The following is a 26019-nucleotide window of genomic DNA, read 5'->3' as shown; positions in this document are numbered from 1 at the left end:
CAGGCGCTATGGGTCTTGACTTCAGCGCGAGGAGCACTGCCTCACCCTCTCTCCGGCTTGTTGTTGTTGCTTACCCAAGGAGATTGGCAATCATGGATGCCGACGAGGAAGCACAGTGCTGAAAGTTAACGTTTCCACTCTAGACTCACCTGACTTTTATTCTCTTTACACATCTTTCTTTCTCCCTTAAGCCCTGCCTGAGAGAGCCTTCAGCTGGATTGATTTCCTGCTCCAATGCAACATTTATTGTAGCTTGCAGTATATATATTTCTTTTGGTGTGTTGTAAGTGCTGTTGGTCAGTAACCTTTGTGCAATATGCTTGTTCCTAATGGGCGCCTGAAGCGGGGACAGATGAGGGCTGTATGGGGAAAAATCTTAATAATAATAAAAATAATAATAATTAATTTCAAAGCGCCTTTCATGACACGCAAGGACACTTTACAACAATGGGGGTAAAGAAATGAATAAAACAAGATGAACACAGTACAGAAATATGTAAAAACACTAAGAAGCTAAAATTTAAAACAATGTATTTAAAACTGTGTGGGAAAAGCCTGTTTCAAGAAGTGGGTTTTGAGTTTTTATTTAAAAGGTGGGAGAGTGAGTGGTGTGAATATCAGGGGAGGAGAAATTCAGAGGTGGGGAGCAGAGCGGCTGAATGCTCTACTCCCCACGGTGACAAGGCGAGCAGGGAGAGCTGAGAGAGCTGAGAGTTGGGGAGAAGAAGAGGAACGAAGAGCACAGACAGGAGTGGTGATGTGAATGAGATCAGATCTGTAAAAATCTTCAGTTTTCATTAGATGTGCATCCTTGATAATCTAGAAAAATAAACCGGTGAGTTCTCTGTGACCCAAATTTTTCTCCTTTTTGCTCCTTAAAGTTCATACGTGTGTAATTTTAATGACACACTCTCCATTTCAGATACTGAGGAATATGGGATGCAACTTAAATATTAATTAATCAAAAACTGCTCTGAAACGTCAGTCTGCTTTTAATAACTGGTGTGTGAGCTGGGTTATTTTCAAAGTGGTGTGAGTCACGTTTCTTATCCAAAGGTAAGAGTTGGCAGAAGCGTAGGCTCACTGCCATCTTGCTCCTGCACAAATGTTAGAGCTATTTTCAAAACGTCTAAATAGAGCGGTGTATGGGTGGGTGGGTGGGTGGGGGGTGGTGTGGGGGTAAAAAGAGAAATGTGTTGTTTTACCGTTAATCTATGGAAATATCCATCAAAATGGGTTTAAAGTACTTAGGGTCTCTGGGGCACGCCATATTAGACGCCATGTTTCCTTCTGGCTGGCATGGGCTCTTGCGCCTGCCGATGATGTCACACCAGATTATTGGCTGGACGAACGACCTACAGAAGTTACATACCATATTCAAAATCATTTAGGCAGTAAGAAACACACATTTTAATAACAAAACTACTAAACTCTTTCCAAAACTGATGTGAAAGACCAGAATCGAAAAAGAGATGCGATATATTTTGGCCGAGCGGTGTTGCTGTAGTGTGAAGTCATCGGCAGGCAGAAGACCCGGAGCAGATCTGGAAACTACAGCGCCAAAAAACTACTATCAGCATTGCATAATTTCAATGGAGTTAAATGAAGGTCCATCATAATCTGAGGAGTCACACAGTGGTTGCACGTTTTCTGCTCCACTGGTAATGACATCTACTGTAATGTTATATTAAACTAGCGACAGTCACGGCGATATGGTGCAAAACTACCTTGAAATGTATGTACTGCCCCCTAGCGCCAGGAAATTACACACTGCCACTTTAAAGGCAGGGGGGGGGGGTGTACAGGGAGCAAGGCAGGAGGGGTTGGTGGTGCTTGCTTGGATAGCACAAGCTCTTTAATGTGGTGTTTGAGCCTCGCTGGGAACAGAGAGAGGCAGGACATTTTAATGCTATGTTTTGTGATAATCCCTCTCCATTCTGGAATGGTTCAGGAGAAGTCATGCGATAAAGCCTTGCACAAGCCTGGGAAATAATAAGTTATTTGTCTTGCCTTACAGTGCTTTGCCCTTGGAGGGCTTGCTAACCCCCATGTTTTGGCCAAAAAAACAATCACAGATTAGTCAAGCTGTCACATCTCTCTGATTGCCAAATAGTTGAGCCCTTGATGTTGGCATGAATGAGCAATGCATGCATGTTGAACATGTATCTGCCCGAGAGTGCATGTAAACACAGCATTTTGTGGACATGCCGCGGCACTCGTCGCCCAATCCTTCTCTTTTATCCAGCCCAGTTTGACACAGAGAAGAATGGGATGGGATGGACGGCACATGTGTGTGGCAGGGCTGGAAGTAAGGCGAAGGACACGTGGAGATGAGCAATGGATTTAAGGACAGATGGATAAGTGGATGAGGGGAAAAGATGAAGCATTTGTCAGACATGCAGAAACAAATGGCAGCTTTTATTCTGGAGGCGCTGGGCGAACAGAGTGATGGTTCAGCTCAGGACTCCGCGGACAAGTGTGACAGGCCGAGTGGTAATTTGGCACGAGAGGTCAGGATGCATGGAAGGAGGAGGGGGAGTAGCAGAGATCAGCTTTGGTGGATAAAGATATTACCAGAAGTAAGTTGAAGTTGGAGAAAACCAGCTTGTAATTCATAATTTAAATACTACAAAAAGTTGTTGCTGGTACTAAGGTCACCCTTGAGGGAAGTGTGGAGATGTAGCACAGTGGCTTTTCTGTGGTAAAATAGGTTAAGCTGGCATCGCTGCACTGCTGGCATGACATCACCAACAAACTGTTCTCACACTCCTCTCTAAAAGTGGAGGAGAAGAGGCATCAGTGGACAACGGCATATCTCCTTCCTCATTCACAGCACCTTTTCTCTACCTCGGTTCAAAACTGTATCACTTCATTGCCTTAACACCAGCAGTCCATCATTTTCACTGAAAATGAAAAACTCTCTGGCCAACAGCTTCTGTGTTTAAACCGTCAAAGATGTGTCACTCGTGTTTGCACTTTTTCACTCATGTATTTCTACATTTGTCTGTATGCAATAAGAGCAAAACTTTTAACCAAAGAGTGCTCAGAAGCAGAGAGGAGAGCTTTGTGATCCATTATTAATTTTGTGTAATGAGCAAAATATGTGAGATTCAAATAAGCTCCAACAGCTCCTGGCCTGTTGTTCACTCCAATAGTAGATAGATCGATCGATCGATCGATCGATCGATCGATCTATCTATCTATCTATCTATCTATCTATCTATCTATCTATCTATCTATCTATCTATCTATCTATCTATCTATCTATCTATCTATCTATCTATCTATCTATCTATCTATCTATCTATCTATCTATCTATCCATCCATCCATCCATCCATCCATCCATCCATCCATCCATCCATCCATCCATCTATCTATCTATCTATCTATCTATCTATCTATCTATCTATCTATCTATCTATCTATCTATCTATCTATCTATCTATCTATCTATCTATCTATCTATCTATCTATCTATCTATCTATCTATCTATCTATCTATCTATCTATCTATCTATCCATCCATCCATCCATCCATCCATCCATCCATCCATCCATCCATCCATCCATCCATCCATCTATCTATCTATCTATCTATCTATCTATCTATCTATCTATCTATCTATCTATCTATCTATCTATCTATCTATCTATCTATCTATCTATCTATCTATCTATCTATCTATCTATCTATCTATCTATCTATCTATCTATCTATCTATCATCTTCAAGTTATCTCCCCCCCCCTCTCTCTCTCTCTCTCTCTCTACCTTTCTCTATCTTTTCATCTCTATCTCTTTATATATCTGTCTCTCAACCACTATATCTCCAGCTAGCTTGCTTGCTAGCTGCATTCTATTTTTTTGTTATGTCCCCTCCTGACCATCCAGGACGATGAAGGGACAAACACAGTTAAAATAGGTGCAACGGTGCAAGTAACGAGGTGATGAGTAAAAAGTACAACGATTTATTAACAAAGGGAGTTCTTCTCTTGAAGGCAAAAATTAGGCAAGATTAGGCAAAAACAGAGAACGGTGCAATAAAGGTGTATAACTGAAAACGTAAGCTAAAAATAGCTTACGAAACGGCTTACGGCCGAATAGTTAAAACCCCTAAAACATAAATCCCCAGCTTACAGGTCCTTTGGGGAGAAACACCAAAAACCAGAGTTTTCAACTCTATTTAACACCTTAACCAGGTCAGGCAGGAACAATGACTGTTCTCTAAATAGCTCCAAGACAAGCACAAAACCACAGTAGCTTCAACTAATACACCGGCGCAGGAGAATCGCAGACTAACTCTGGATCTGCCCGAATGAAAGCTGTCCTCTGCTTTTAGTAAAGTCCTTAGGTCTGCATGATGGTTGATTTGGATCAGCTGCTCTTGCTGCTGGCGTGCCTTTCTCCAGGGTCCTGAATTTCCACAGAGCGAGGGTGAGCCGCTCCAGGACTGTCCCTGGTGCTGAGTGCTCAGTAATGATGAGGCCAGGGCGCAGATAAAAACATGACGGTGAGGACCGAAGGGACGAGGGTCACCACAGCGTCCCCCTAAGAATTTTAAGAAAGAAAGGTATTAAAATCACTTGCTTTCTTAATAAAACAAAAGACCTGGGGCCCATCAATACAGGACCAGGGAGGAAAACAACCAAAAACCATTTACTGTAATTGAAACAGATGAGTTCCCACTAACTGCCTGAACAAACTAGCTAACTAAACCTAGTCTTCATCTGTCTTGCAGGTGGGCAGATTAAGCACATGTTTATAACAACATTTAAACCAGCAAAGGAAAAGAGCGGCCAAGCCAACCCCTTTTCTTCCTGGGTTGCTCCCGAGATGGTGAAACACCATCACTTACCCGTCTGACACAGCACTATAAAAACAAAAAGCAGGACATACCCAAAGGGGGGCATACCTCTGAAACCTGGTAATTTTACTACTACGAGCTAAAACCACGAGACAGGCAATCCGCAACCACATTGTTGACTCCTTTCTTGTGCCGGATGTCAAGGTCATAGTCCTGGAGCATGAGGGCCCATCTCATCAACCTCTGGTTCTTGTTAAACATTCTGGAGAGAAAAACTACAGGGTTATGGTCAGTGTAAACAACCAGTGGCCCGTCACCAGAGCCAACATACACATCAAACTGTTGTAAGGCAAGCAATGGGGCTAAAGTTTCCTTTTCAACCGTGGAATAATGCATTTGATGTGTAGTAAACTTCTTTCAATAGTAGGCAACGGGATGGTCAATCCCCACGTCGTCCTCTTGTAGAAGTACGGCTCCAACTTCTACATCACTTGTATCTGTTTCTAATTTAAAAGACCTAGTCAAGCCAGGGGCCTTTAAAACGGGGTCACTGCTGAGTAAAAGCTTACAGGTGTCAAACGCTTTCTGTGTGGTTTCATCCCAAGTAAATGGTACCTTAGGACTCAAAAGATTGGTTAGTGGAGAAACTACACTGGCAAAGTTTTTACAGAAACACCTGTAGTAGCCGACCATCTCAATGAATCATTTCAATTCCCTATGCGTTTTCGGCCTAGGGAACTCTGTGACAGACTGAATTTTATCCCGCAATATTCAAACCTGCCCATGTCCAACTTCTTTGCCAAAATACGTGACTGTAGCTTTGACGAACTCGCTTTTGGCAAGGTTGATGGTGAGTTGAGCATCAGCTAAACACTGAAAAGGGGCACGTAGATCACCAATGTGGTCCTCCCAGGTTGATGTGTGAACCACAATATCATCAAGGTAAATGGTACAGTGTGATAAACCGGAAGTTACAGAGTTCATCATTTGCTGGAATGTTGCCTGGGCATTCCGCATTCCAAACGGCATCACTGTATGCTGCAGAAACGTGTCTGGAGTAACAAAAGCAGAGATATCAGATGCAGCAGCAGTTAAGTGGACCTGCCAGTAACCTTTCAATAAATTTATTTTTGTTATGAATGAGGCATCTCCTATTCTATCAATACAGTCATCCACTCTGGGCAAGGGGTATGCATCAGGTACTGTAACCGAGTTTACTTTTCAGTAAACGGTTATGAATGGAGAAGAGCCATCTGGCTTCTTCTCAATTAAACAAGGCCAGATCCATGGACTGCTGCTTGGCACGGCTAACCCATGTTCTAACAAATACTCTTTACTGTTGTAAAAGATCACATTTAATAGCATTTGCTCTGTAAGGTTGTTGTTTAATGGGTTTGGACTGGTTGACAACAACGTCATGAGTAGCTACAGTGGTCTGAGATGGCACATCTGAAAAGAGACAGGGATACTCTTGTATTAAACCTAACAGTTCGTTTTTAACTTTGGTGTTCAAATGGTCCAGGGTGTCTGGTAGCTGTACTAAAGATAGATAATTTGTTAGCCAGGGGCAATTACCTGGTTTTAGCTTTAGTTGAATGTCCTCCTCAAGGATAGGAGTGAAGGATGCGGCTGCGCACGCCACAGCTTCAGAAACCTTGGTGGTTGATGCCTGAGGGGAATGGTAAAGCTTCAGCATGTTAATATGACAAGCCCGGGACTTAAGGCAATGATGAGGAGTGGAAATACCATAAGTAGTCTTGTTGATTTTTCTTAAAACATCAAAAGGACCGTCAAACTGAGATGAAAGGTTAGTTCCAACAAAAGGACTCAACGTTAGAATTTGATTACCGGGGTGAAGCTCCCCGGCCACTGCTTTACGATTAAAACGTGTTTTCATTTCCTTTTGGGTTTCACTCAAGTGCTCCTGAGCCTGCTGATTTGCTTGCTTGATGCGCCACTGAAATATCTTAATGTATTGATTCACTTTCTCCTTTTTGGATTCTGGGATCCTCAGGAACTGTTCTTTTAGAGCTTTTAGGGGACCCCGTGGGGTGTGACCGAAGCAGGGCTAAACCCCAAAGATTCTTGGGGGCCCTCTCTGGCTGCAAATAGTAAAAAGGGAATGCCCTCATCCCACTGATGACCTGAACTTAAACAGTATTTCTTTAACATGCTTTTGAAGGTTTGGTGCCAGCGTTCTAATGCACCTTTGCAATCCGGATGGTAAGCGGCAGACATTATGTGATGGACACCCAGCATTTGTGACACTTTCTTAAACAGCTCCGACTTCCAAACAAGCTTTTTCCGGCTCTTGGAGGGTGCAGACACTTTTTTCCTCCTCTCCTCCATATCTTATCCTCAAGGCCCTTTACCTGTCTGTGTGTGCTGGGTGCACGGCTGCTTCTGCATTTTTTCTGGAAACTGGAAACTGAAATTCACTCAAATGGATCTCGTCAGTTGGTCTGTCAACGCGATTGATAACATTTTTTCAACAATGAGAATGGGAGAAGGGGCTCCCCGATGCACCTCTGCGACAGACCCAGTTGGACACATCATGGACTCCTGGAAACGGTGGAATTTGATTTGTTTATCTCAGCTGTCTGTGGAGGTCTCTGAAGACATGTGGATATTTGTGGTGTTGGTCAGGTTTCCTGCTCATTGGCCTTGGAGGCTACCTGGCTTACTGGAAAATTAACAAGCTGTCGAGGAATATTGACCTGATCCCGGAGCTCAGAGATGGTTTGCACCGCGCTGTGAATTCACAGACTCACATAATTGTCAAGATGAACCGTAAGCTTGGAACTTTGGCCGAGATTCATTATTGGCACAAAAGATGGATGCCATCAAGGACAGAGTTGATGAATCAGCATGGATTGGGATAGATTAATGTCCATTATTGGGATTTTGAGAGGTTGAGGACCAACAAACTGTAAGACAGAGAGGAAATTATCTCTGTCTGGCCACAAAACTATTTCTAATCGGAATCTGGCGCCCTTAAGCCTGCAAGGCTCCATTGAAAACTCCCCCCTCAGAAGATATGTGGAATGTGCCGTCGCTATGGCAACTCAACTCTGTCTCCTATCCCAGCCTGGGCAGGACTGCGGAAAGGCCGCTGAAACGTTCCAGGGTCACTGCAACCCTCCAACCCTCAATGCTCCTCCCCCTATCCACACTGAGGTGACATGCACTGCTTATCGTGGCTGCAGGAACTGAAATGGGGATAGTCCCAAACCCACCACCCGACCTAGTGGACACTTATGTTGTGTTGTCTGAAGTCTGTTGCATATCTGTCTGAGGTGGGGTTTTTTGCAGAGCAAAGCTGCACTCTCGGTGGAGGGTAGCTCTGAAGTACCTTTTTTCCCCTCCACCTGAACCAACCCTCATGTAACCCTCTTATCTCTATGAAGGTAGCGCTACTCAGGGTTGCGAATGACCACAGTCACCAATTCTTGTCATGTGTCTTGCCCATGTATGTCTGATCTCTGAATTGTGTGTACTGAAACTCTAATTTCCCTCTGGGATTAATAAAGTATATTTGATTGATTGATTGATTGATGATTGATGATTGATTGATTGATTGATTGATTGATTGACTTGAAGTTGGATCCTTGGTCTGTTTGTAGAACTCGTGGCAAATCGAACAATGAAAAATAGTGGGTTAAAGCGCGGGTGACTGCATTTGCTGTTATTGAAGATAGTGGAATGGCTTCTGGAAAATGGGTAGAGGTGCACATAATGGTTAATTGATACCTCTTACCAGATTTACTTCTGGGCAATGGGCCTACACAATCTACCACAACAGTATCAAAATGATTCCCGACTACAGGAATTAGATGAAAAGGTGCTGGGGCTGGCAGCTGATTTGGTTTCCCGGAAATCTGACAGATATGGCAACACTTACAATATTCAGCAATATCCCGCTTCATCCCAGGCCAGAAGAAATGTTCTAAGATGTTTTTGTAAGTTTTTCTAATGCCTAAATGTCCTGCCCACTGACTTTCATGAGCTAAACCCATAACTTTATTTCAGTACCTAAAATGACTCACTATTTGATTTACAGTACCCCAAGGTGCTCCTTTGGCAGCAGGATTGTTCCAAAACCGCATTAACACATCATCATGCAGAAAATAACCGGGTGACTTACGACTTGTAACGGAGGGACTACATTTCGTCCAGCCACATCATTCCCAAGCAGAAGAGTAACTCCAGCAACAGGCAAAGACGGACATACAGCCACATCAAAATAACCTTGAGCTAAATCACATGACAAGTATATTCTGTGTAAAGGCGGGACAACCGGTTCAGCAGTTATTACCATTATTATTCAAAACCCAGGAAGTAGCTGTCCACCTCAGCCTCCCGAAACGGTGGCACGAGCACAATGCATTTACTGATGTCCAGCTTTTGTCGCTCTCCAGGGGTAGTTTCCTCCTCCGACCTTTTCTCCTTGTGTGGCTCCATAGTCTGCACAGTTCCTTTAGAGACCTCCTGTTGTCTCCAAGCCTGGCTCTCCAGTTCAAGTCGCCTTAGCTTAATCTTGGTGTCCGCCTCCAGATCCATTCGGTGGATCTCCAGCTCCATTTCTATCTGTTGGCGCTCTTCCTTCTCCTCTGCCTCGTACTTCAACCAAGCCAAATGGACTTGTAGTCTCAGGCGCTCCGGCGAACTCGGAGTAGGTGCTGGTGAAACAGGATCATATTTAGGCATAGTCAATGGTGAAAGAGGAGTCTTACTTTCAGCTGGCAGTGTCTGGAAACTGTGAGCCATTTCCTCTGGACACATTGTGGATGGTCAGGCTCCGTCATCATCTCCTGAGTAGCCATCAGCACGCGGGTTACGGACGGCATAGTCCTCAGTCTCCTTATCGAGCACCATATTCTTACTTTTTAAAGTGAAAATTACAATTTCTTTTCATTCCTTCTTTGCCATTCTGCTGCTACCACGGAGATCAAGGTGCGCAGCCACCTCCACCAGATCGCACTTGTGGTAGGCCTCAAGTGCTTCCCGTGACGGCGCAAGCAGAAACTCCTTCAGCGAAATCATGGTCTGAGTTAAATGGGCTCACCTGGGTAGAGCCTGAAACACAAACAAGGAGATCACTCAAAAGAAAACTCTCCAGGGCACTCACCACACTCTCTGAACTATAAGAAACACCACTCTTAACATATACAAACCTATTTATTCGCCAGGCATAATAATATCTAACACAAATATTAACAACATAATGCAAAAATCCCGGACGAGCCCCCTTTATGTCCCCATCAGGTCCCCTCCTGGCCGTCCAGGAGGATGAGGGGACAAACACAGTGAAAATAGGTGCAATGGTGCAAATAACGAGGTGATGAGTAAAAGGTAAAATTATTTATTAACAAAGGCAGTCCTTCTCTTGAAGGCAAAAATTAGGAAAAATTAGGCAAAACAGAGAACGGTGCAATAAAGGTGTATAACTGAAAACGTAAGCTAAAAATAGCTTACGAAACGGCTTACGGTCGAATAGTTAAACACCTAAAACATAAATCCCCAGCTTACAATTCCTCTGGGGAGAAACACCAAAAACCAGAGCTTTCAACTCTGTTTAACACCTTAACCAGGTCAGGCAGGAACAATGACTATTCTCTAAATAGCTCCAAGACGAGCACAGAACCACAGTTTAACCATTGCAGGAGAATCACAGACTAATTCTGGATCTCCCTGAATGAAAGCTGTCCTCTGCTTTTAAAGTCCTCAGGTCTGCATGTTGGCTGATTTGGTTCAGCTGCCTTTGTTGCTGGTGTGCCTCTCTCCAGGGTCCTGAATTTCCACAGAGCGAGGGTGAGCCACTCCAGGACTGTCCCTGGTGCTGAGTGCTCAGTAGTGATGAGGCCAGGGCACAGATAAAAACATGACAATGAGGACTGAAGGGACGAGGGTCGTCACATTCTTGTGTAAAATGGCAAACAGTTTTGTAATTTACTGTAACATATACTGTGACACATCTATGGCAGACCATTTGTGTGGTCATAGCGATTCACCTAGCTGAGAAATTAGGTGTGACTTCTTCGTACTTAACTTGTTTTGTATTTTTACCTAGGCAGATCTCATCCATCCATCCATCCATCCATCCATCCATCCATCCATCCATCCATCCATCCATCCATCCTGGTGCCAGCTTGTCAAGACAGACACTCAGAGGTAATCATTAGTCTTTTTCAGATCCACTGACAACATGAGGGATAAATAAATAAGGTCAGAGAGCTGGGGCAAGCAAACCAGATGATATTTGGGTTTGTGGAGGTGTTAAAAATGAATCCATGTATTGGGAGCACAACGTGTAGTTTTAAATTCCGAATGAAGGCCTGAACTGTAATTTTAGCAGATTTTTCATTAGCACAGATGCACCTTTAGGTTTTATTCAAGAACAAACTGGTTGTGAAAAAGTCCCAAAATTCCAAAATAGCAGGAAGGCCGAGTGTTTCAGGCTGTTATGTGGAGCTTTACTATGGCTCTACATGATTGCTTTATTTCTGACCTATCTTCCTTTACTGATCCGACCATTTACCCTGATTTTGTTCCGGAGAGAAGGTTTACGTAGAAGCTGGCTTGCCGCCAGAAATAGGTTTCCAGTGGGAGCATACACCTGTAGTCTCTCTGGCAGAGTATGGATGCTGCAAGAGATAGAGATAAACAAAGCAACACAGAAGGCCTTTGAGAGAGATATGAACTTTTGCGGTATTATTTCCTCTTAAGTTGTGTTTGACAGTGATGAAATTACTTTTGTGACTAAAATACGAAGAACTTTCAGAAGACTTGTGACAGGTATACAAGATGTGTCTTTCCTCCTCTTCTCTTTGCAACAAGTCCATCCAAAAAAAAAGGGGGCTTTGAAGCTGCATCTTTTAAAGGTAACTCTCAATTTGTAAAATCAAAGACACAAAGAATCTGATGCTTGGCAGTCGTTTTGCAGCTGCCAGTCATCTCTGATTGTAGATTTGCAAAGATCAATTGATCTGCCTCAAAGGCTTGAATCTCTTTCACCTCAGGGAAGAGGACAGCTAGGACGCTAATAATCAGAACACATTGCTTCAGTTCAACATCTTGCACTGACCTTGCGCTTTACTGTTACAGTTTGAGACACACAGTGGAGTCAAGTGAAAATGTTTTTATTACTTGGTTTCTTGTAATCCTATTTGTTTTTGTAAATGGTTGTTCCACTTCATGATGAAGAGGAGATGCAGTTTTCTGACTTTGAACCAGGCGAGGGCTTAGTGAAAGTTTTATTGATTTGTGTAAATCCCTTGGCTGGGGCCGACTTGGAGCGAAGGAGGAACGGTGAGCTGTTAGAGACGGCACTTGGCAGGTAAACTCTTGCTGACCTCCCCAAAGTAACATAGCAGGGGGCAGTAAGTGTGAACCTCCACATTATTTACAGCCCCGAGAAACTCCCTCCATTAACAGTGTCAATTAGCCTGCTCATCCAGGATCTCAGGCTGTAGATGTCTTTATAGATCAGGCCATTGCTTTAATGGTATAAGGTGGATGATGCCAAAGGGACAGGCATAGTGTTGGGAATCTTTGTTTTAAACATGTTCAAAGTTCAGTGCATACATTTTAAAAGGAACTAGTTCAATACGTAGTTCAATATTCACAGTTCATTGTTCTGTTTTTCAATATGTTGTGGTAAGCTATTACCCTCAGAAAATGGGGATTTTCCCATTTATGTCACCTGTTCCCTTTAGACACGGTTTGCAGCTTTTACCTCTACTGTATAATCTCAATAACATGAGGACAAACTTACTGTTTGCATTTTAAATGAGAATGGTGTGATCAGTAATAAATACATTTGCAGTGGTCTCCAGTAGGAATGAATGTCTTGTAAATCATTCTCAGGGAAAACAAAGCTCTGGTGCACAAGTTTCAGTAACTAGAAGTGAGCCACATCAAAGCTGAGCTTTGGACAGCAGGATTTGAAGTCTTATTTCCTGATATTTGACATCTTGCCGATTGGCTAACAGAAACATAACTCTACCACTGACTCTGTTTGCTCTGCAATGTTGATGTTTTATTTCCACTAATAACACACGCCTATTATTATTCTGAGCTGAGTTTTATAATTTATGATGATAATTATAGGAATAATAATCCAGGTAATAGTATAAGGTACAGACGCATACGAACAGTTAATACAACTAATGCCTTCAAGAACGAATTGATAAGACGGACATGGGAGGAAGTGTACCAGCAAACTGATGTTGACAAGGCTTATGAGACCTTTGTAACAATATTTATTTCATTATATGATAAGAATTGTCCCTTAACAAAATGTAGTAGCTCAAACACAAGGGATAATCAACCGTGGATGACGAAGGGGATAAAGTGTGCCTGCAAAAAGAAAAATAATTTGTACAGGTTGTTTATAAATAAAAAAACTCCAGAAGCTGAACATAAATATAAAATATATAAGAATAAGCTTACCAATATAATAAGAAAATGTAAAAAGGAGTATTATTATAAAAGTTTGAATAATGCTAAACATGATATTAGAGAAGTGTGGAAAATATTATTTAATGTAGTTCGACCAAATTTAGGTATTGATAAATTTCCGAAATATTTTGTTGAAAACAGTATTGTAAAACATGATTATGGTGATGTGGCTGATAGCTTTAATAAATTCTTTGTAAATATAGGGCCGTCATTGGCAGAAAACATATCTAGCTCTTCAACTCGCATATACCATTCTTAAAACAAATCAAACCTAATCCTCATTACATGTTTCTTTCCGCTGTAGAGGAACAAGAAATAATACAAATTGTAAAAACATGTAAAGGTAAAACATCAACTGACAGTCATGGCATTGACATGATGACGGTAAAAAAGGTGATAGAAGGAATTTCAAAACCACTTGCATATATTTGCAATTTGTCTTTTCAATCAGGTGTATTCCCAAAATTTATGAAAGTTGCAAAAGTTATACCAATATATAAAACTGGGGATAAGCATCAATTTACGAACTATAGGCCAATTTCATTGCTTCCACAATTTTCCAAGATTCTTGAAAAATTGTTTAATAATCGACTCGAAATATTTTTGGATAAATACAAGATAATTTCAGACTGTCAGTATGGATTTAGACCGAATAGTTCAACATCACTAGCTCTGGTGCATTCTGTGGAAGAAATTGCAACGTCAATTGATCAGAAGAAACATGTTCTAGGGATATTTATTGATTTAAAAAAGGCTTTTGATACAGTTAATCATAAAATGTTACTTGAAAAGGTAGAGAGGTATGGGATTAGGGGTGTAGTGTTGAGCTGGTTGACAAGCTATCTACAACAGAGGAGACAGTTTGTGAAATTTGGAGAATGTTCATCTACATGGTTGGACATTGTTTGTGGAGTACCACAGGGGTCTGTGTTGGGTCCAAAATTATTTTTATTATATATTAATGATTTGAGTAATGTAACAAATACACTGACATTTGTTTTGTTTGCCGATGATACCACTATTTTCTGTGCAGGAGATAATATTAGCGAGTTAGAAAGGATGGTCCAAATTGAAATGTGCGTCATTAAAGAGTGGTTTATTGAAAATAAGCTTACCTTAAATATAGCAAAAACAAAATGTATGTTGTTTGGTATGGCTAATAAAACTGAGGTTAAGCTGCAAATAGATGGATGTGAAATTGAGCAAGTAACAGAACATAAGTTCCTTGGAATAGTAATTGATAATAAATTAAGTTGGAAACCACAAATTAAACATGTATATAATAAGGTTGCGAGAAGCATCTACATTATGAATAAAGCTCGGCAGTACTTGGATTATAAATAACTCCATGTCCTTTATTATTCATTGATTTATCCCTATCTTATTTACTGTGTAGAGGTATGGGGTAACACTTATAAAACATCTATTGTACCCTTGTCTATCATACAGAAAAGAGCCCTGAGAGTCGTTCACAATGTTAGATTTAGAGACCACACTAATCCGTTATTTATATATTCTAAAATACTAAAATTTAAAGATTTAATTCAGCTATATACAGAAACATTCATGTTTAAAGTGCATAGGAAATTATTACCACACAAATTATTAATGCTATTTATAAAACCAGATAACGTATATAATTTCAGATACAAACTTAACTTTAGGCATACATATTTTAGAACAACAATAAAGTCATTTTGTATTTCTGTTACGGGTGTAAGAGTTTGGAATAAGCTAAGTGAGGATCTAAAGCAAAGTCCCTCATTGCATAAGTTTAAAGAGAAGTATAAAAAAATTATACTAATCAATTACATGGAGGAGGAGGAAAAGTTGTAAGGGTGTTGCATTTGATTGTAATTGTCTATTGTTGGTGAACTGGGAGCTGTGAACATGGCGGGGGGGGGGGGGGGGGGGTTGAAACATGAGAAAATGTAAATTTGGTTTGTGTGATTGAGGATAAAACATGTTATAGGAAAATGGCAATGACACTCAGTGTAGGGAAAATATATATATTTTTTTGTTTTGTCTTTCTTGAAATTTGATTTGGGGGGGATTATCTAAGCTACCAGAGCTTCGTTCCCTTCCCATTGAACATGTTCTACATGTGTATATGTATATGTATATATATGTATATATATATATATATATATATATATATATATATATATGTGTGTGTGTATGTGTATATACGCATATACATATGTGTGGGTTTCTTTTTGGATACTTTTTGAATGCTTTGGGTTGTCTATTGATTTGCATGCATGTTCAATAAAGAAAGAAAGAAAGAAAGAAAGCTACTACAGTAATCAATTTCCCTCTGGGATTAATAAAGTATTTTTGAATTGAATTGAATCGAAGGAGGTCTGCCATGTGGTGGAGTTGCTAATGCTAATGGTTAGCTTCTACTAGTCGAAATGTTTTCTGTTGTTTCCTGGACCATGAACCAAGAACAGCCTTCCCCGTTGTGAGTCAAAATGGGTGAGTCCACGGATGTTAGGTGTGACGTAGATCTACAAGGTTTTAAAATCCAAGAATTCCACCGTCTATTTTTTATTCAGAAGCGAATGCAGGAGATAGATGTAGGAGACTATGTTCATGTTCAGCTTGCATGAAAAACTCAGAGTGACTGACTATTATCAGAAATAAGATTTAAAAAGGGGTTTTCAGTGTTCTGCCTGTGTCCACATATGTGGACATTGGCTCCTTGGACTTGAAATATTTATTCTCTTCTACTTAGACGTTTTGTTATTATTTATAGACAGTTGATATTGACTTCATTGGAAAAAAAGTTGTTTTTCCTTTTTTAGGATTTTTGACAACTTTTTTATTTAATTTTATACTTATTGTATTTTCATTTTTGTAATTTTATTTCCGTAAATTACAATTGACTAATCTGCAACACCTAGACATGCTTTTTCTTTTAAACCACACCGAATACAAGTTTGGGTCCCAGGAGGAAGGAACCAGGCTGAGGTAGAAAACAAGGATACATCTCAAAGTGCTAATTTTTGTGAATGAACTTTCTGACATGCCCAACGAAAAAGAAAAGTTGTAGATTCTGTGACTTGTGTTCAAGATTGGATGTTTCCCCATATTAATGATATGTTCCAGTCGCACTTGGTACCTGGGAATTCCAACTTCAGAGAAGGAAACATCTACTGGAACACATCCAAAGTCGGTTCTCTCACTCAAAAAGTCTGACAATGTCTCATTTTTCACAGCAAAGACATTGAAGAGTGGACACAGCGTTGACCGCTACTCGTTATGGTGGCACATGCTTGTGGAGTCTACTCTTTAAAATATCTTAGGTTAACAGGATGTGTTAGGCCCAGCTTTAGCTCCAAGAAAATCTGAAGTTCTCAAACTGCGAGAGAGCCCATTCACAAACACCAGAGTGACAAACAGATAAAACTTGAGCGAGTTCATGTTCACAAAAAATACGAACGAGTTCACAAACGATCATTCAATGGACTTGTTCAGGCAAAACTGGACTAGAAGTGTTATCAAGCTGCATATGGAAGGAGCTTTGGCTGACGTGGCGCATGAGAAGTTTGTTTCAACCAATACTTCCTAAAATGAACAAGCTGCCTGACAGCAATCTTAGGAACATGCTAATAGTTTTAAACAGACTCATGTAGCTAAAACTACATCTGTCAGCTTCTGACAGAAAGCTCTTGAGCTTGAAGTGTGCCCGAGAGAACTATTTTACCTCAACACCAATCAATAGATCATAAGTGTGAAGGTGTCAAAGCCTGTTTCCTTGCACGCCTATAATGAATACGTTTACTTGCAGCCAGTATCCGGGTTATGATCGGGTTAAGGTCGGTATTCGGGTTTCTGAGTTGATCAGAATAACCCGTTTACAAGCATAAATAGAAAGAGTTACCCCTAACTTGCATAACCTGATGTAAATGCGGACATTGGGGTAGCGTCAGTACGTATGGACAACGTCAAGACGCAATATGCATCATTTCCCTTTCTTCTTGTTCCGGTATCCGTGAAAACAACAACATGTTTCCCAGTTTGGAAGAGATAGCGACCGCGTTTGTTTGCACTTTAGTGCTGGTATTGACCCACCAGCAGCTCTTACCGCGACTCGCCATGTTGCTCCCAACTTGTTGTTTACTTCCGGTGTTCTGGCGCATACAAGACGTCTCGCTACTCAAAAGACCAAGATTCCTTGCGAACAGAGCATGCGCAGAACACACGCTTTGACGGGGATATCCTGATATGCGTTTACACGACCAAACATTCGGGTTAGAAAAGGGTTACCCCAGGTGTAGTAACCGGGTTTTTAAAAACCCGGTTATGAGCATATCCAGGTTTTTGGCGGTGTTTACATGGCCGTGCGCAACCGGGTTATTGTGAATATTCGGGTTTTAAAAGGGTTACTGGCTGCATGTAAACGCACTCAATGACTTCTTTGCCCCCATATCGATCCTGAATTATGTAAAGTGCCTTCAGATGAAATTTACTTCCATTTGTCGGAGTCATTAGGCATTACATGCTAAAACATGATCATGTATACATCCTGTAAATAGACACACAAAAACTCCTTTGGGATGCACTGCAGCCTATGGATCTGTTTGACTGATTCTTGGAGGATAGTGTAGATTGTGTGTGCAAGTAGCAACAAATCAATGGATGAGGTCTCCTGCTTAGGGGTCAGTGAGGATACCGGTGGGGTGAGGGGACTAGTTCTCGCCCTTGTGATATACGCTGATGCTCCTCGTTGCTCTGCAGCATTCATCGTCCCGCAGATTATTGCTCAAGGTGATGGGATAATGGGATGGGGTACTGTACGGAAAAGAGAAATGGAAGGGGTTTGGAAGCTTGATGCGGCAGATAAAGGGGTAGGGTGACTGATGAAGGAATGATGGAGGGCTGTGGCTGGATTCATGGTCAGCAGATGTTGATTGAGCACAGTTGCTGGCTTCCTTTAAGATGGCTGTCTGGTTTAATTAAGGTTTACAAGTTATGCCAGGCTCCAGCTTTTATTATCCCATCATTACAAGCCCATTTGGCCAGGGCAGAGAAAATATTGTTCCTGGAGCAATGACGGAGTGCAGTGTGTGAAGTTCCTGCCAACTTCAGCTGTTCCTCTTTATTAAACTTCTTTGTCCTTTATCACATTGAACAGGGGCATTCTTGTTTGAGTGTGTAAACAGATCTAGACTGATTATCCACCTTATGGTCAATCTGTACCACTGGACCTCCTGCCTCCAACACTGGCAATCATTCAGGTCATCATTACATTGTCTCATTATTGAGAATATGTGCGCTTTAGCTTCTGTTCTCACTTAAGCTCCCTTGGAGCTCCACCTGGCAATATCTGATGTAAGCAAGTAATCCATCTCACGTGATTGCATTTTCTAAAAAGTGCAAATGATGTGTGAGGAAGCAGGTGTGATTGGTGCCAGGACTGGCTCTCGGGAGTTACGCCACTGCCACACTTAAGGGCCAAGGAAATGCCAAAGTGATGAGTTCACAGTTTGATGATGCACCGGGGTAAATTATTCAATTGGAACAGGATGCTACAGAACGGAGGAGGCAAGATATTCAGATACAGAGGAAAAGAAAGGTTGTACCCAAAACCAGGCCAGCCCGTTTTGATCTGCATTTACTTTTGTCTATTTTGGAGTAAACTGCTGAAAAATACAGAAAGACCTGCATAGGCTGGTCTAGTATGCATGCTGGACCAGCATACCAGCACCAAAACACCATATGCTGGTTTTTTCAGCAGGGTACGATGCACTTTATAACCATTATATGAAGCCAACAACCTTGTTAACTTGGAAGTGAATGAAAATAATCTTATTTATCAGCTGCTGAGGCAATAATTAATTTGATTTATATAGGCCAATTATTTATATAATTTTATTTTAGAGGGATAAGCCCCTTCAGATGTGCCACCTCATTTTCAAAATTTTTGTTACAAATTTAAAGAAAATAAAAAATCAAGATAGTCGAGAGAAAATGGAGAAATACAATAATTCAAGACAATGCAATACAATAACTCAAACCAAACTAGCATAATATACATAATAACATCACTCTCATAATTCACATAATTCAGAGTCCTTACTCTGAGAGGTGCTATACAAGTGCGGGTCATTTATCATTTACAGTTAAAAGCCAACACAGACATTCAAGCTTGATACAGTTATGTGTCTTAAAGGGGCTGCGCAAAATAAAATGGCACAGACTATCATATACCACCTCAAGTGACTTAACCCTGAGCTAATATTGAACTGTTTTGTTGTTAGAAATATTTGTTGTTAAAGTGACAGTCTGTAGTTTCCTTGGCGATAGGGGGCAGTACACCTAAATCACTGCAAGCAAGCATTATTTTGGTGTTCAAATAAGACCTTACCAACAGATGGTCATTAGGGTCAAAAATCCCTGGGAGGGCAAAATAACAAGAACATCTGATTCTCTTTCGTCACTGGCAACGAGTGAAGAGGTAAATGTGTAAAACAACAATGTTTATTAATGGTGAAATATTTGGAACCATCAGTAAATGCATTTTGTTCTCATGGGATTCCGTAGAAGGAAACATGGCATCCAATATGGCATCGCCCAGAGACTTAGACCCTCTCCATATCTTATAGAACAGATTTTCATGGTTATATATTATGAAACTGCCAATGTTTTTCAACAACTGGGCATCTTTGAAGTCATTTAAGATTACTGGTAAAAACTACACATTGTCACTTTAAGAGAACAAAAAAATGACAAAAAACGCTCTTTCTGTTTATTTCTTTTGCAGATGCTTTTATCCAAAGCAGCTTACAGTTTTACCCAAACATGCATGTTTTTACCCCTCGGAAAGAAACAGGATTTTCAGGATAAACCTGCGGCCTTCCAACTGTGCCACACTGCAGCCCATGATGTCTTGTTCCTGTGACAATGTTGATGTTGGTAAAATATTAAAAAAGAAAAACATTTGTTTAAAGTAGGTAAGAGATGCTGAAAGAGGCAATTAAATGACTTGCAATGCTCTAAAACCATCCTCAAAGCGGGCTCAAGAACCACAAAACCCCTGACGGGAGACTGGGGAAAGTAGAATGCACAAGAAAATTTCTAGTGTGCAAGAGAAAATGCACACAAAATAAACACATTACTTTTTTTGTGTGCACAAGAAACATTACCACTGCTCATAAGAAACATTCTTGTGGCCATACAACATCTCTCTTGTGCTGAGTAGAGGGTTAAGTTTCTGCAACCCACAGAAAAGTGTTGTACATTTGGATTGCACCATTTGAGAAAAGTTTTTGAAGGACATCATCAGATAAGGACAGTTGGCTTGTTTGGTTTCTGAGGAAATAGTTTGGTATGCACCAGAAGTATTCCTCACATGTCAGTGGCCACAGAATACTCCTTGAACAGCCTTTTCCTGTCATTTTTTTTGTGTGCATGGGATGGTTTTGCTTGTGCACAAGAACCATTTTTAATGTTTTTCCTTTAACATCCGTTAAGAAACTCACCATGAAGACGTAAGATCATGTTCCCCTTTAATCAAATCACCTCTTTTCATTTGGTTTGGTTCACTCTCTTCCAGTACGCTCCATTTCCCTTTGTGCACCTTAACAGCAATAAACAAAAATTAGTTGAAGACTAATCAGATGCATAAATTAGTTCCTATCAATTTATAAAATGAGTCTAACGGAGTGTTAGGTTGATGTGAGAAATCCAGCAAGACAGCATCATTAACCTGTTGTTAATCATTGAAAAAACATTTGGCAAAATGAGATATCTGTTCAGAAAAGCCTACGGAATAAGAGACAGAGTGACAACTTATCATAAAATAATGAAGTGTCTGCCACGACAGGAAGAAGCCGAGGCAGTCAGACAAGGCCAAGTCAGAGAGTCTGCATTAACCATCCATCACCATCATCAGCTCATGTTGTCAAGAAAACTGTCCAGTTTGATATTGTGTATTAGTGAAATGTATCTGTTCCTATCACTGTTAGTTCAGTTTTCCAGCTTGCTAAAAACCTTAGTGAGAACGGATCTAAATGGGAGAGCACACCTCAATGACAACGCTCAGAGTAAACTCTTTTAATGTGTTGTTCAGAAGTAGAAATAAATACTACAGGTTCTAAAAATACTAGTAAACAAAATAATTACAGAGAAGTTTCTGAATGCTGTATTTGATATTTAATCTTATCTGTAAAAGCGCTAGCTGAACACGCTCTGATGGTCACTAAACTCACCGATGCCAACGCGGAGCTATTTGCTGTTCCTGGTTTGTTCAGAGAAAAGTGTTTTAGCTGTTAGCTAAAATAAACTCACATTAAATATATGCAAAACCATGTGAAGCTTAGATTTAAACAGTACATATTTCATATTCAACTGTTGTTATTGGCAGACTCATCTAATAAATGGCTGCAGTTTGTGAAGGGTACTTTGCTTTTAGCACTCCCTTGTGTCCATTTGTAGAACTGAAAGCAAAACGTTCATTCATCTTGTTAACACCTGAAAGTCGTCCAGCCTTCCTTAAGCCGGGCGTACACTGTGCGACTTTTTCACTTTTTTGAGCCGATTTTCCAGTCGTGCGAGAATCCACGAGATCGGGGCGAGTTTTGCGCCGAGCGGTCGTGTAGTGTACAGGTGGTCACGAGAGGCGATTAACACCATGTGACCAGCTGCCGATCAGCAGTCGTGAGGTCGCACGGACTTCTGGCATGTTTAATATTTCGCTCGTCCCTCGTGAGGGTATCACACTGTTGAAGCGGCGCTGCGAGCAGCTGCGACCCAAAATGTATCAGAACCGCTCACGGCGCATGCGCAATCCTGCATCAACGCCGCTCCCCGCTATTTCCCTAATAACACACGCTGTTCGTTTTTGTTTCTACACGTTTTTTTACTCACAAAGATTATCAAGAAAGCGTGTTTGTCGTGTTCATGTCAAATTAAACTGATCACAAAACACGGATTTACTTTCTTTATTTCGTTTTCCTCATCCAACCCCCATAAATCCCTGTGTGTCCTCCTGCAGCACTCCCGAAGGACAACAGGTGAAACAAGACAAAAAAGTCTGACGTGTTGAGTTAAAACTGCTATTTTTAGCATATTTTTAGGGCCGACGTGTTGCTACCAGACGTACAGTGTGAGCAGTCAGGTCGCATGCGAGAACTGGGTCGTGCAGTGTGAGCGCCTGGCTCGTGAGATCTGCTCTGCGAGGAAATCGTACAGTTTGAGCTGAAGCTGAGTGCTACGAGTGAAAAAGTCGCACAGTGTACGCCCGGCTTTAGTGTCTACAGGAGTGGCTCATCAGTAAATTAAACAATTCAGCTCATGATCTAAAACATACAGGAAACATGCTGGAAGCAGACTGCAGCACTATGTATGTCAGCTCAGTTGTTTTTATGTCCCAACAAAGCGATCTGCCAGTCTGAAGTTGCAAGTGGCATTTTCTGACCACAGGAGGCGATAGGGGCTGGGTGGCCTTTCATTAATCCTGTAAAGGGTCATTTTAGCACATATTGGCTAAAGAAAATGATTAAAAAATATGAAAAAGTTGTAAAATATCCATTTAAGTTGGAAAAATATGCTGTTTACTCATTATCCACATATAATGTTTGTATATTATAGACAATAATGTTGATTGGAAAAAATGTGGAATTTTTAACTTGACCTCTGAGTTAGTGAACACACCCTGATAGAGTAAAATATTTATCCCAATAATTGTTCCAATATAAACATTACACCGGTGTCTCATCTGTAATCACCTACTTAAGGACTGTTGATTTGTTTTAATGACATTTGTTTTTGTCTCAGAACTTGCCTTAGTCCTGGTCCTGCTGCTTCTAAATATTCTCGTCTTATATAAAGTCATTTTTGTTTTGGTTTGTTTGTTTTAAATGAGATGTTATGAGCTGACTTCACAGTTTAGCACGTTTGTGGTCAATTAGAAAACAAATGAGTCAATAAACTGATTTTTGTTGGTGTTTTTAACTTAATTAAGTTTCAAGTTTCTTTCAGTTCTGCCCCATCTTCTTGTCCAACTGTAGAACAATAAAAGGGGCAAAACACATCCAGAGTAATGCTCATCACACTCCAAATGGTAATATCTGTTTTTTGTCAGCTTCAGAAGCAATTCTCACAGGTGAGCTAAGAGCAGGAAGAAGTGGCTCACCGACCCAGTCGGCACACACACCCAACAAAGCAAGAACACGCTTCCTCACAATTGTTTCCCGTTCTTCGTTTGCCTCGCTCGCCACAGCCCACAGTCTTTAATTACACGCCAGTTTAGTGGAGCTGACAGGGCGAGAGCTATCCCTATTTCTGAAAACATTGCACACTTAAAACTTGAACATTAGGAAAGAGGGGAGCAGATGCAGAGTTGTAATTGGTGATCAGAGGAAAAGTTTGAAAAGAAGAGAGGAGGGAAGCTTCGCAGGGAGCGACAGAGTTTCTTCTTTTTGGAGCTGAAATCAATGCATGAGCCTGAGCTGTGCTCACGTTCCATCAGATGATGCAGAGGATCATCTCTTCTCAGTGGGAAGGCTTCCCCATTGCTGTGTCAGCAGGCTTTGATTACAGTGGCTTTTTGTTGTGTTTCAAACAATTTCATCATGCACCCCCCCAACCACACACACACACACACACACACACACACACACACACACACACACACACACACACACACACACACACACACACACACACACACACACACACACACACACACACACACACACACACACACACACACTTGGTATGCAATGCAGCACTGGCATTTTGTACGTGTTTGGATTCCAATTACGGAGTTGTTAAAGCTTTTTTGCCCGTGGCCTGCAAATTCCTATTAAGCCATACATTAAAGAGCATGGAATCACATTTAAATGGAGTTCATGTTTCTCTTTTGTTTCCCAGTGTTGTGGTTGTTATTAATTTATTCTCAATGCCCTATGCATTACACATTAACAAATAAATCGTCTTGGTGATTGCAATGCAAAATACTTGCTTCTTATTCAGGGACAGGGGCAGCATTTGTCAAGTAAACCGAACAACAACAAGCCCGGAGAGAAAAACAACAACCAAAAGAAAGCCATTCCATCTGATTACGCTCACCCATTAACAAAACAAACATTCCTAAACTTTCAGCGTTTTGCGGTATTAGTAATTATTTTGACACAGGAAATAGAAAGACATTGTGTTTGACAGCACTGTGAGTAATTGAGAGCTTTACTTGGTGGTGCCAATTGAAAATCATTAGGATATGGTTGCCAGAACACAGGAGGCTTTGCAGAGGGCTGCATGATGACATCATTGTCACAACCTGTGACCTGAAAGGTCACAGTTCTACTGAACACATTAGCGATTGTAAATAATGTACCTACTGGTGAACCTGGAAAAATGAGAAAACTGTGAAAAACCCCATTTATTTCAGTAATTCATCTTAGACTGAGAGACCATCTAAAGGCTCGGGAACCCTTTGCAGGTGTTTTGGATTCATTATCTGATTAAAATGTGACATTTTGAGTCTAGAAAATTGAACCTTTTGAAAGTATTCTGATTGTCTGCGATTATGAATATTGGGTGTTCATCAGCTGTAAGCCATGATCATCACAATTCTAACACCTGGTGTTGCATGTAATAAATCTATCTCATATGTTAGTTTACCCTTTCAAGTTTAATTACTGAGTTAAATTAAGAATTTTTTTTCTAATTCTTCAGGTTTCACATGGCAGTGTGCAAGAAAAATCAAGTTCCTTTTCTCTCTGACAAAAACATTTTCCCTGACAGTAGATGGATCGGTGACTTCTTGATACAGTCTTGTCAAGGCTGCAGTGAGGACATACGCAGAGTGTGTTAAGGCACAAAAAATATGGTTCGCTGATGATTAAAAGTGATCTTGTACGAGAAAAGTGGATTGGAATATTGTCCGTGTAAAGACACTTAATACATCACCACCCACCGAATACATTTAGCTGATGAAATGAGATCCAGAATGCAGTGGCTGCTAATAAACCATCCTCAGAGTGGCAGAAATATGATGCACGCTAACCCACATGAACCTCATTAATAGAACACAAGCAAATCTATTTATCCACATAGTCAGGGAAAAATGATTGCCTCGACACTCTGGATGGGTTTCTTCCATCTTATTGTTTCTCTTCCCATTGTGTGTACAGATATGTGATATATGTGTGTGCTCGGCTTTTCGTCAACGTGTGTCTATTGATGCTGTAGTTGATGTTCTGGTTAAATGTTGACTTGATTTACAAAAGGCTTACAATTTCTTCATAATTTTAAGCAAATTTCAGTTTTTACTTTCATTTTATACAACGTCAAAACATAAACAGATCAACAGCTTGGAGCACAAGTTTCAGACATCCTGCAGAGTTAGAAATCAGCGGTCGTTTGTTGCAAGTTTTAGAATATTTTAATCATTTTCCTTCCAAAAACTCTTAAAGATTCATTTCGTAGTGTCAGGAGTTGCTGAGAAATGTATGAAGAATCAAAGGATTAGCATTTATTGAAAAATACATATCACCTTCAGGCTTTTTTGCAAGAGTTTTAAATTTAAATAGTCTTATGTTGAGGAATAATGAAATTATAGCTGTTTTGGAAAAACATTCAGGCATCATCCTGTGATTTTGCAAGATCTTTCACAATCTGCTTGCATCTCAGAGTATGGCTCTCATTTACTTTCACTTGCAATTCAATCCTAGAACAACTGACAGTTTCAGCTTTGTTGTTTTGGTTAATATTGACTAAGATTAGCTGGGATGGTCGTTTTGAG

At 40.7% G+C, this 26019-nt stretch overlaps 1 protein-coding gene across 18 annotated transcripts in view; it reads left to right on the top strand.

Annotated features, from left to right (window-relative positions):
* Positions 1–26019, top strand: part of celf5a (cugbp, Elav-like family member 5a) — a 317079-nt gene that overhangs the window by 11805 nt on the left and 279255 nt on the right. The window contains exon 1 of one of the 18 annotated variants that reach the window (XM_070554100.1): positions 10929–10976. The exons of the other annotated variants lie outside the window; for them this stretch is intronic. The gene's annotated coding sequence lies outside the window, so the exon portion shown is untranslated. Of the gene's footprint in view, positions 1–10928; positions 10977–26019 lie in introns of those variants that run through there. 18 annotated transcript variants of the gene reach the window in all.

The sequence above is a fragment of the Nothobranchius furzeri genome, chromosome 8, assembly GCF_043380555.1.
Source record: "Nothobranchius furzeri strain GRZ-AD chromosome 8, NfurGRZ-RIMD1, whole genome shotgun sequence".
Lineage (NCBI taxonomy): Eukaryota > Metazoa > Chordata > Actinopteri > Cyprinodontiformes > Nothobranchiidae > Nothobranchius > Nothobranchius furzeri.
The sequence above is the reverse complement of the archived record's forward strand: the minus strand, read 5'-3'. Positions and strand labels throughout refer to the sequence as shown.